Consider the following 12,656-nt stretch of genomic DNA (forward strand, 5'->3'; position numbering starts at 1 on the left):
TGCTCTTGGTCATCAAGTCATTGTTGTTGTTGCTCAATGATTGCTTCATATTGTGTATTTATGATTCACGAGGTTTTGGGTTGATTACTAAAAAACTTTGATGGCAACATAAATTTACCAACCCCATGAACTTGTTCAGGTCTTTCTTTAGCTCTAATGCTAAAGATAAAAGATCTTCGCTATACCAAGTTACCAATTTATTGGATTTAATTTTGATAGCATAATCATCCTAAAAGAAAATAATAAGATGGGCTGTAACAACAAATCTATACAAGCTAGTATAAAGTCATGCATACAACTACAATGCCAATCATACATAATATTAAACAAGCAGTTATACATACAATCTTTTTAACCATTTCTTTGATTGCTTCATCTGTAAAAAATTTATTTTTCTGTAGATGTCCTTATTTTTAGATATCCTATTTGAAAACTTCAATGTCAGAGCTCATTGATTTCTATTAAATTACCGTAATATATGAATTAAAATCTATGAAATGAATATTCATAAATATTCATTGATGAGTATAAAACAAGTGTGTGAATACTTACAAGCTCATACTTCATATTTGCATATCCCTTTCTCGCTGTCCGATGGTGATATATTTATTTAGCCTGAATGTTCCATTGGTTTTTTTTAATTTTTTATAAAAGAAAGAAATTACGTCAATCACATATGAAGATATCGAATATATTGCATAAAATCTTATAAACAATTTTTTTGGTAACGGGTTTGTATACTGAAAAATCTTTTGATAGCCGATCTCCAATAAAATTTCTTCAATCTTCAACACTTATTATATTTGTATATGACGTAGGTGAAACAACTAATACATCATCTTGATCAGCGAGTAGTAAAATATATTGGGTTGTCAATCTACTTTTAAAGTCTTTGAATACTTTCCCAGTAGATTGTAACATAATCTTTCTACAGTCAATTGAGACATCGAATCGTTCTTAAATAATTTAACAAAATTAATATGAACACATTGAATTTTAATTAAATGATCATTTAACAAATTGTATGAAATAATTGAATAAACATACCACAATCGACTATTATATACCATCCTTTAGATTATTAGAAACTCATCACCAATTGGTGTACGTAATTAAAATGCTACTACGGATGACAACACCAATATGAGTAGTCAACTTGGTAGCTCTTTCAGACATAGACTGCCCACTTTGATTGAAGTCAATATAAATTTTTGTGTCACTCACTTTAATTTATTTATTTCCTTCCCTTCATTTTCTTTTTTGGCCTACATGTGTGTCTTGTGTATGTTCAGTAGAAGGAGAATTATATTGTTTAGAGTTCATAATACCTGTAATTTTAATCATAATTATATAAAATACACCAAATTAACTGTTTAAATTTAACATTATACATAATTAAATACAACAAATACCATAGTACGTACAAAAACATCATTCAGTAAATCAATCAGCAATATATTCAGAAACACCATTCAACAAACCATTCAAAAACACCATTTAAAAATACCATTCAGCAAATCATTCAATATACCATTCAGTACACCAATATCATACAATATCATTCAACAAAATAATATCACATAATACCATTCGATAAACCATAATATTTAAAGAAAACTACACAAAATAGCATACATGCAATAAAAAATGTTTAGATGATGATGGTTATGGTGAAATGAATAAAAATATACATGCATATATAAATAGTAAGAAATCAAAAAAATACCTCTATCGAGTAATATAAATAATACAATAAACAAAAAAAATAAAGACATACCGGTTAATAGAGAGGTGTGCATCGTTGAGTTATTGAAGGTCGATGGCAATGATAGAGATAAAAAAACTAAAAATCTTAATAGAAATGTATTTATAGGTTTGGTTTGGTTGATTAATGCAGCTTTTAATCATTTTCTATACTAAAAGATTATTGAAGGCATTTTTTACTACAAGACTTTAATTGTTCTATGTACTAGCAGTTTGTGATTCTGATATTTAAGATAGGAGAATGAATATAAAAATTATAAGTGAAGGTATTTTTGTAAAAAAAAATACCTTCAATAATCTTCTTAAAATTTTACTAGAAGATTATTTAAGGCATTTTTACTAAAAGATGCCTTTAATAATCTCAAAAAAAAAAAAATAAATTACTAAAGGCATTATTCCTTAAAAAATACCTTCAATAATCTTCTTAAAATTTTAAAGACATTTTTAGTAGAAAATCACCTTCACTGATATTCTCGTGATAAGAATAAAGGGAATTATTGAAAGCGTATTCTGCAAAAAATACCTTCAATAAATTCTTTCAAAAAATTAGAGCAAATTATTGAATGCATTTTTCTGAAAAGAAATACCTTTAATAATCCCTTTAAAATTATTAAAAGCGTTTTATACTAAAAGATACTTTAAATAATCCTAAACAATTTTTCAAAAAAAATTATTAAAGGCGTTTATTTTAAAAAAATGTCTTCAATAATTCTGTACAAAAATTATTGAAGGCATATAATGTGAAAAATACCTTCAATAATTTCTTTTAAAATTAGAACAAATTAGTGAAGGTATTTTTATGGAATAAACATCTTTAATAACCTTCTTAAAATTTTAGTAGTGAAATATTGAATGCATTTTTTACTAAAAGATGCATTTAATAATCTCAAATAATTTTTAAAAAAAATTATTAAAGGCGTTTATTCTAAAAAAATACCTTCAATAATTTTGTGCAAAAATATTAAAGGCGTATAATGCAAAAAATGCCTTCACCAAATTTTTTCAAAAAGTATAACAAATTAGTGAAGGTGTTTTTATGGAATAAACATCTTCAATAACCCCCTTAAAATTTTAGTAATGTAATATTGAAGGTATTTTCTACTAGAAGAAACATTTAATAATCCCAAACAATTTTTTTAAAAAATTATTAAAAGCATTTTTTTCAAGAAAACACCTTCAATAATTTTGTACAAAAACTATTGAAGGCATATAATGCAAAAAAATACCTTCAATAAATTCTTTCAAAAATTAGAACGAATTAGTGAAGACATTTTTCTTGAATAAATGCCTTCAATAACCACTTAAAATTTTAGTAGTGGAATATTGAAGGTATTTTCTGCTATAAAATGCCTTTAATAATCTTAAATAATTTTTAATAGAAAATTATTGAAGGAAATTATTGAAGGTGTATAATGCAAAAAATACCTTCAATAAATTCTTTCAAAAATTAGAATGAATTAGTGAATGTGTTTTTCTCGAATAAACGCCTTTAATAACCCTTTAAAATTTTAGTAGTGAAATATTAAAGATGTTTTTTGCTACAAAATACCTTTAATAATTTCAAATAATTTTTAATAAAAAATTATTAAATATATTTTCTGCTACAAGACATCTTTAATAATATCAAATAATTTTTAATAAAAAATTATTAAAGGTATTTTTCTCAAAAAACGCCTTCAATAATTCTATACAAAAATTATTGAAGGCGTATAATGTAAAAAAAGCTTTCAATAAATTCTTTCAAAAATTAGAACAAATTAATGAAGATATTTTTCTCAAATAAACACCTTCAATAACCCCTTAAAATTTTAGTAATATAATATTAAAGGTATTTTCTACTAAAAAATACCTTCAATAAATACATTATAAAAATTAGAGAAAATTAGTAAATGTATTTTTTGGGTATAAACGCTTTTAATAATCACCTTAAAATTTTAGTACGAGAATATTGTAGGCACCTGTATTATACCTAAAAAATATTTAAAAGAAAATTATTGAAGGCATTTTTCTTAGTAAATGCCTTCAATAATCCGGTCCAATTAAATTGTTCCCAAACTTAGCGTATCCAATCATCAACTTTAAGCTTCATATTTATTATTCTACTATTTCTCTTTTCAAACCAACTACAATTTACTTTCCCTTTCTTTCAGCTTTTAGTATTTGAGCTTTGTCTTTTAAAATCTTATTTCAACTATTCATTAGTTATTTACTTTAGCTTTTACTTTATTCTACTATTCTTTCAGCTTTTACAATTTGTGATTTTTTTTTATTTAAAAATTTTCTCTAAAACCCATCATCATCAAATACCCATTTGGAACCCATCATCCATTTTCCTTTCCCTTTCATTTTTTTCATTTTTAAAATTTTTTCTGAACTTATTTTACCTTATTTCAAGCCCAACTATAAATACTCTAGGTTACCGTGTAAGTTAGCAGCAGAGTTTTAAATGCTTTATAGCAGGTAGCTGAAAAAATACTTCACAACAAAAAGTTTTAGTTTTCTAAAAGTACTGGTCTTGTTATTATCTTTTGCTTAAAACATAGTAACCTAAGTATTTTACATGTTCGTTTTCATATAAATTATTTATATACATTTGGTCTAATAATGTAGCAAGTACTAAATGAATAAGAGTTGGATCTAAAAATTAAGATTAAGTTAAGAGTATCGAGATGGAGTGAAAATTTTTTTTAATTTTACATTTGAGAATACAAGTGAAGATAATAAGATATTATGCCTATGTGTGAAGTGTGCTAATATCGTTGGCAAATGCGTGAAGTTATTTTTGAACATTTAATTTGTATTAGATTTGTCTCGGGAAAAATATCAATTTCACTTATGAAAAAATAACTCTATCAAAGAAAAAAATGAGGGACATTTTTTAATGTGTTTGGCATCATATTACGTAAATTGATGATACTGATACTCAAGTCGATGATCTTGATGTTTAAAGTGATAAAAAAGATGATGAAAAAGATGACTTCAATGAGTTTGAGTTATGAAAAAAAAAAGATATCTTTTCTGAGTTATGTTATTAGAAATATAATTTATTACGTCATAGCCTTAATTTGATGCACATAGAGAATAATATTAGCAAAAATTTTATTAAGATAATTTTCAATGTGAATAAAAGATCAAAAAATGACTTAAAGAATCGGTTTGACCTAGTTAATATAGGGATTCGCCCTAACCTTAATCCAAAGTTGCTTCTTAATGGCAAATATCGATTACTTTCTACCTGTTTTAGGATTTTTAAAGCTGAAAAAGATATGTTTTGCAAGGTTTTGAAAATGTTAAAGTTTCGGATGGCTATGCATTAAATATATCAAGATGAGTGAATTTGAAAGAGCAAAAACTTTCTTCATTAAAGTTACATGATTCTCACATTTTAATACAAGACTTACTTTCAATTGCTTTACGTTCATCAATATCAAAACAAGTCACTTCTATGATAATTGAATTGAGTAACATATTTAAATCTCTATATGAGAAATGTATAAACATGAAAGAGATTGACAACTTTAAGATTGAGTTGCAATTACTTTATGCCATTTAAAGAAGATTTTTTCTTTAAACTTCTTTACTATTATGATGCATTTGGTTTTTCACCTTTCATATGAAGTAAAAATTGATGGATAGATTTATTATTGATGGATGTATCCTATCAAAAAGTATTATTTGTTAATAGATTGATTATGTTGTTATTGATGATCATGCCACTCTAGTTAAAAAGATATATGACTAATGTTTCATGCGATGGGTGTTTGGAGAGGTTAAAGTCTTATTGTCACAACAAACGCTATTCGAAAGGTTTTATTGTTGAATGATATTTAACAAAAAAATATATGACATTTTGTTCTCGTTATTTGGATGTTGTTGAAATGAGATTTAATAGGCCATTGAAAAATGTTAATATGCAGCATACTAACTTTGCCTACATTTATCTTTTTAAAAGTTTGGGACAACCAATAGGTAAAGCTAACATGATGGAGTTAGATGATAAATTTTGGATAGAAGCACATTGATATGTTCTTTTCCATCATAACTCAATTGAATCATTTTGTTCATAAGTTTTTTTACAAGGAAATAATTCATTCCATTAAGCATAGATTATTGTATTTTTCTTATTGTTAATACTTTATCATGATATTTTGTAGTGAGTATATAAATAATTTGAGAGCTCGTGCACATTATCAAACCCTCGAGAGCTTGATAAGTTATTCATCAAAAACTTTTATAAATGGTTAGGAGCAACTATAAGTAATATCATACTTTCCATTATGAGAAATCTACATAGAATACTTACGGTATAACTAACGTTAATAATATATATTTATTTCACCTTTATAGGTTTAGAGTGGATGGCTTGTTAGTGAAGAGTGAAGTGTCTTTCACAAAGTCCGAACAGGATTGTTAAATGAAACAAAGGGTTCATCATTAATGAATTTAGATTTCACACTAAATTTCGTAAGAAATTTAGAAGTACACAAAATTCAAGAGTTGTTATTACTTCATCAACTACTAGCTATGCTACTGCTAAGGACATAAACTCTTTAGAGGAAAATATTGATTATTATGGCATGATTAATGACATCATCGAGTTGAATTATTATGGCAAGTGAAAAGTGGTCTTATTTCGATGTGATTGGGTTGATATGAATAGTGCGAATGTGTAACGCCCCCAATCCCACATTAAAAGGATGTGTGGATAAGGAATGATATATATATATAGAGATTTAATCTCAAACTTGTGAGGCACTTTCTGTAGGACAAAATCGTGAGACCTTCGGGTCAAAGCAGATAATACCTCGCAGGTTGGATGCGGGTCTCTACAAATGGTATCAGAACGATCACCAGTCCGTAGTTGTGGGAGTCACTAAGTGCTACACGGTGGAGCCGTGGGAGTCACTAAGTGTTACACGATAGTCTGGTGTGATCTTGGTCCTGTGAATGGACTCGACTTAATAGGGACTTCAAGCATTAAAAGTGGAGAGATTGTAACGCCCCCAATCCCACATCAAAAGGATGTGTGGATAAGGAATGATATATATGTAAAGATTTAATCCCAAACTTGTGAGGCACCTTTTGTAGGATAAAATCATGAGACATTCGGGTCAAAGCGGATAATACCTCACAGGTTGGGTGTGGGTCTCTACAGAATGATATTAAAAAAGATCAGTATAGGTTTACACTTGTGAATTTTTCTCAATTAATTCACACTGGACAACAGTTCAACAAAAAACCTTATGTTTTTTCATCTCAAATCAAACAAGTTTTTTATTCTGAAAATACCAAAGAATTGGGTTGGTTTGTTATTCTTCGAAACACATATAGAGACTTATTTGATATGGGGTTAGATACCATAGATGATGCTAAACATGGAACTAAATGTTATCCTTTTGCTAAACAAAACTATGATGAAAATATCTCTAATACCTACGTTCAGTGGGTCTGCAAATATGTTAATGAAGACATTTATGAACCATGATGGATCATTTATATTTTGTAATTCGAGTATTTAAGACATAATGTAGTAAATGCTTATATGTAATTAATGTTACATTCGCTATTGTATATTTAGTGTATTCTAAATCATGCATTATCTTTTGATTTAATTAAAGCGATATATTTTTTATATATCATAGATTATGATTTCTTAACTTCTCAATATCTTTATATATGTTCAAAACTAATATTTTTTATATATTCATTTTTATGATACAGATAAGCTACAATATAGATGAATAGATTAAAAGAAATACATATAAAAAATATTAGTTCAGAACCGTCTGTAACACCTGTTGATATTGGCTATGGACTGAATCCTTTGGAGGATAATAAATGTACTATCGATTCTAACTCAATCACTTTTAACCCTTCAACTGTTATTGGATCTGACAATACAGGAGATCTAAGTTTAGATAGTATCCTGTTAATTGATTATGCTTTAAATTTGAATGCAAGTATCATATACCTCATATTTAGAATTTGATTATAATAATTAAAGCATTGGCATTTTACTAATTAATTTTTTATTATTTGTAGTTGATAACAATGGAGGACCAAAGGCCTGATAACTTTAAAAAAATTATTTACACTACCTCCAAATGAGCGTATTGTAGTGTTTGCAAACTTTGATAGGCAATCAATTGGTGAAAAGGCTCAACTATTGGTAGGATTTCTAGGCATGTTTGCCTATAATGGAATGAAATTACCTATTCATTATGAAACATGGCATAAAGTTCCAGCAGAAGTTAAGATCGATGCTTTAAACTTTATTGAGATATTAATATAATTAATTACATATAAAAATATAATTATTTTACTTTTTGTTTACTTATTCAAACTTTCTTATTATATTATTACAGTCAAGATTTGTACTTGAAATATCAAATTTATTTGTGCTTAAGTTATTGGGAATGAAATGGAAAGACTATAAGCATAATTTGAAGAATAAGTATTTCGATATAAATACTACTGTAAAGGCAACAATGAAAATCTACCTCGTAATGTGATTAGGTGGCAATATAAACAATTAGTTAGATTTTGATTTTCAAGAAAAAAAAAGGTACAATTTATAACTTTGTATAGTAGAATGAAATTATGAAAGTGTTTTATGCTTTAAGCTAGTAATATTTGTATTTTTACTATATACGCAATTATTTTTTATGAAAAAAAAAAAACAGATTGGGATTGGTAGCAAAAAGTAACAAAAATATAGTCACACAAATGGATAAAAAAGTTTTACAAGAAAGCAAAAAGAAATAGTAAGTTTATGATTTTAAACTTATTCCAATTAAAGAACTTTTTATGTCGTTAAAAGGTAAATATGCAAGTTAACATTTATTGTTCTATTTTAATAGTTTTGATAGTTTCAATACATGATATCATCACTTATCGAAAGTATTGAACTTAGTCGCCATGGTTGATATGTATGAAAAAGTTATTGTTTATGTCTATTTAGGTAAAAATACAAATTTGTTGATTCTATTTCAACAATTTAGATAGCTTCAATACTTGATATTAAACTTGTCTGATTGATTGAACTTGATTTCTACGATTGATATGTGTGAAAAAATTATCGTTTATGTCTATTTGGGATTATTTTTGCCTTTAAAAGGCAAAAATACATTATAAACTTTTGGATGGCTTTGAACAGTTTGTATGGCTTCAATTCATGATATTAAACTTGTCCAAATAATTGAATTTGATTTCCATGATCGATATGTGTGAAAGGCCAAAATATTTTTATTGTTTGCATCTATTTAAGACTATTATGTTGTTATGGGGCTAAAATATAAACTTACGATTATATTTATATTTTAACAATTTAGATAGATTAAATATATTATATTAAAATTATTAAAAAATTTTAAACTTGATTGACAAGCTTGATATGCATAAATAAGTTGTGGTTGATATGTATTTAATAATAACATATATTTTTGTATAGGAGATTGAGATGAGTGGTAAAATTGGATGTGTAAACTTTTTCACTTAACACATACAAAAAAAGATGAATCTTACATAAATGTGAAAAACACAAAAAATTATGGTAATTTGTAAATCTATTTTAATAGAAACTAAATATTTACTTTTTTTAACATATTATCTATTAATCATTAAATTTGATAGTTGTATATGACTAGTTTAAGAAGAAAGCGAAATAGAAAATGGATGTTGAGATTGAAGTAACATCTAATGGTTTTGTCAATATGCAAGAATTGAAAAATCAGATATTCATAAAAGTTACTGAAAAAGAAAGGCATAGACAGGTCTAAGGCCTTGGATTGGGTTCAACACCATCTACTTACTATAAACGTAGATCTCAGCAATTTACATTATCAATAAGTTAGCCTTTGTGAGACATTTTGATATTGAGAGAAGAGTTGTAAACTATGCAACAACATTTCCAGCAAATGAAAGCTGAAAGAGAACAAGAGTGTACTAAAATTGAGGTAGAACATGTTAGAATGGAGCAAAAACGTGTAAAATTTTAGCAGTTGCATGATCGATTTGATCATTTTTTTAATTTTGTGCAACATCAATTTTTAGGAACTGATCTTAGTGATCCACAAACTCAAGTATTATATTTAGTAAATATTTATATTTTTTAATATAAAAAAGCTTACTATAAAGTGTTAAAAATCGTATGGTATTATTCAGTAGGTTTTTTAGCACGTTAGTGACCAAGTTGAAAAAATTCCTCCATCAATTGTCAGTTTTTCAAATCTATACAGTCATCACTTTCATACATTTTATTTTTTTTTGTTAATGCATTAAAAAAATGAATGTTATTATACTAATTATTAAACTTTGTGTTAATTAGATGCATATTTGAATTTGAATTAAGTATTTATTAATTTTAGTTTTTGAATTTAAGTTTGTTTTTATTTCTTTTAACATTTCTTGTTAATGAAAATAATGAATATTAATAGAAATTTTTTAGTAAAAAAATTAAATTTCTTAATTTCGTAGTATTCGCATTCAAGAATGTCACTAAATGAATAATTTAATAACATTTGTACTATAAAATACCACTAAAATTAATGATATTTTTTTGATACAAATGCCGTTAATTTAGCGACGTCTTACCATATAAACACCACTATATTAGCGATGTTTTTCTGATAAAAATGATATTAAAATAGTGATGTTTCAAAGATACAAACGTCACTAAAATAGTAGCATTTTTCGAATACAAATATTGTTAATATAACGACGTTTTTTCGATACAAACGCTGTTAATATAACGGTATTTTCTATAAAACGTCGTTATTTTTCCTAACGCGTGTATAACCGACACTCTGACTGACGTTTCTTACAAACGTAGCAAATCTTTTAGTGGTATTTATAAATGTCGTTAAATGTTAAAAAAAACATTACTAAAAACCTAAACCCCTATAATGCTCGAAATTTAAACAGACCTAAAAATTATGCCCAAGCTTGTTTAATGGATTTTAATTTCTTGTCCAAGCTTTCTTAAAACTTAGACAGGCTTTTGGGCTTGGACGAATAACCCGACCTTTGAACAGGATTAATCTAGTTTTATTCTTACTGCATTACTTACTCTTTTTTCCTATAAATTGATTACATTTTTTGTACCTAAATTTTGAAAATTATACAAATTGATGCCTAAATATATATATATATATAATTTGGCCATTAACTTTCAAATAATATATCATTTTAATGAATATTATGATAATGTTAACTTAATTAACTTGCTTATATAGTATTTAACCAACATAATTTTGTTATATGCACGTTATTTGTTAAATAAAAAATATTAAATATTTTATAAAAACCTTCATGCAAATGTCACATAACAAAAAAGATTGACAGGTCCTAAATATATTTTATAGTTCAAGGAAAAAAATATTTTTTAATCTATATTAAAAAAAAGAATGTTGATAATATTTGTGGTGAATACATAAACTAATAATAGTTATCAAACATTACATACATAAGCTAATATGATTAAGGTGATTAGAGTTTAGGTTAATATGATATATAATTTTAAAGTTCAAGGTGTAAATTATACATTTTGTTTTTTTAGGTATTAATTTGTACATTTTTTAAAAAATTTAGATACCAAATGTATCATTAACTCTTTTCTCAATTTCGCGATTAAATTGTTTTTCTCAAAAATAAATTTCAGCTGGATTTATGCTTGAATTGAATGATTAACATAAACAAAATCAACTTAACATTGACAACATTAATGATAAAACATTACAAATTAGGCTGAGGTAAATGAATTAACCCACATGCCTAGTTATTTAACTGGAACAAATGTCATACATTAATGCTAAAAATGTAATATTCCAACTTGAAAAAACACTAATAAAAGCAACACAACAAAGCACATTAATTATTAACTGGAGCAAACTTGGCCAAGAACTGATATCCTGCTTGATCTTCTCATTATTATTCACATTTGAAGCCTGGAGGAAGCTCCTTCTGACATGCACTGATGAGTAGACTAAGAGTAACAGGGATGTTGAGGTTGATTCCAAGTACATTGACTTTAATGGCAGTGCAGAGGCAAAGGGCAGCCTCCAAATCAGCCAAGCCTGAGAGCAAAGCGCAACATTTGCTTGAAGGAGCTGTTCCCTCTGTTATGTTGACAAGTCCGAGGAGGTCAGCACAGACACCTAGCTTCAATGTGTCCTTAGGGCAGTATGCAGCTGGAGGAGGAGGACTGGGTTTGGGCTTGCATGAATTACAAGCGCTGGTGAATGTTGAGTGGAAAAGAAGAGAGAAAACTATAAGGAGGGCATGGATTTTCTTGGAAGCCATTGCAGCTGCTTTGCTACTTTCTAATGCTAGTGACTGGAGATATTCGTGGAGTTGGTGCCTCACTTTAGAACCATAAGTAGCTTTTTTAAAGAAATTTGTGAGGCTGCTGTTTGGGAGTCTGATTGAGTGGAAGAGAGTGAAACGGATGATAATGTAGTAGTTGGACTTTTGTAAGCTTCTGGGGAGAAAAGTTGTTCATATGGTTATTTTTTTCCTTATGATAAAGGAGGTTCACTAGTGTAAAATCCGGAGCAACGGAATTTAGATGATTCACATAGTCAGATATTTAACAGATGATTCGAATCTCAATAATTGCAATTTTTTTCTCATTCTATATTTGCTGTTTCGTTTAAGCCAAAAGAAAAATATGCTATAGTGTACCTTAATTAGCCATGGCCAAGCTAAACTGGAGATACCAAAAATTGTCTTCCCTTCATCTAAAATACGCTCGTAAATCTATAATTTTTTTGGATAAGAAGGGGATATGGTACTGTAAATTTTACACTCTCTCCTTTCTCTCACTTTCATTCTATTGTATTTAAACCAATTGGAAAAGGGTCGAGCATCCGAGAATAAATCACTATCTCCTCTCC

The 12,656-nt window shown here is 27.2% G+C and overlaps 1 pseudogene; it reads right to left on the minus strand.

Moving 5' to 3' along the window:
* Window positions 1-11,427: 11,427 nt before the first annotated feature.
* On the minus strand, window positions 11,428-12,403 carry LOC111300442 (putative lipid-binding protein At4g00165 pseudogene; annotated as a pseudogene).
* Window positions 12,404-12,656: the final 253 nt, after the last annotated feature.

This window comes from Durio zibethinus, chromosome 18 (assembly GCF_047325235.1).
Source record: "Durio zibethinus cultivar Kanyao isolate XHJ-2024 chromosome 18, ASM4732523v1, whole genome shotgun sequence".
Classification (NCBI taxonomy): Eukaryota; Viridiplantae; Streptophyta; class Magnoliopsida; order Malvales; family Malvaceae; genus Durio; species Durio zibethinus.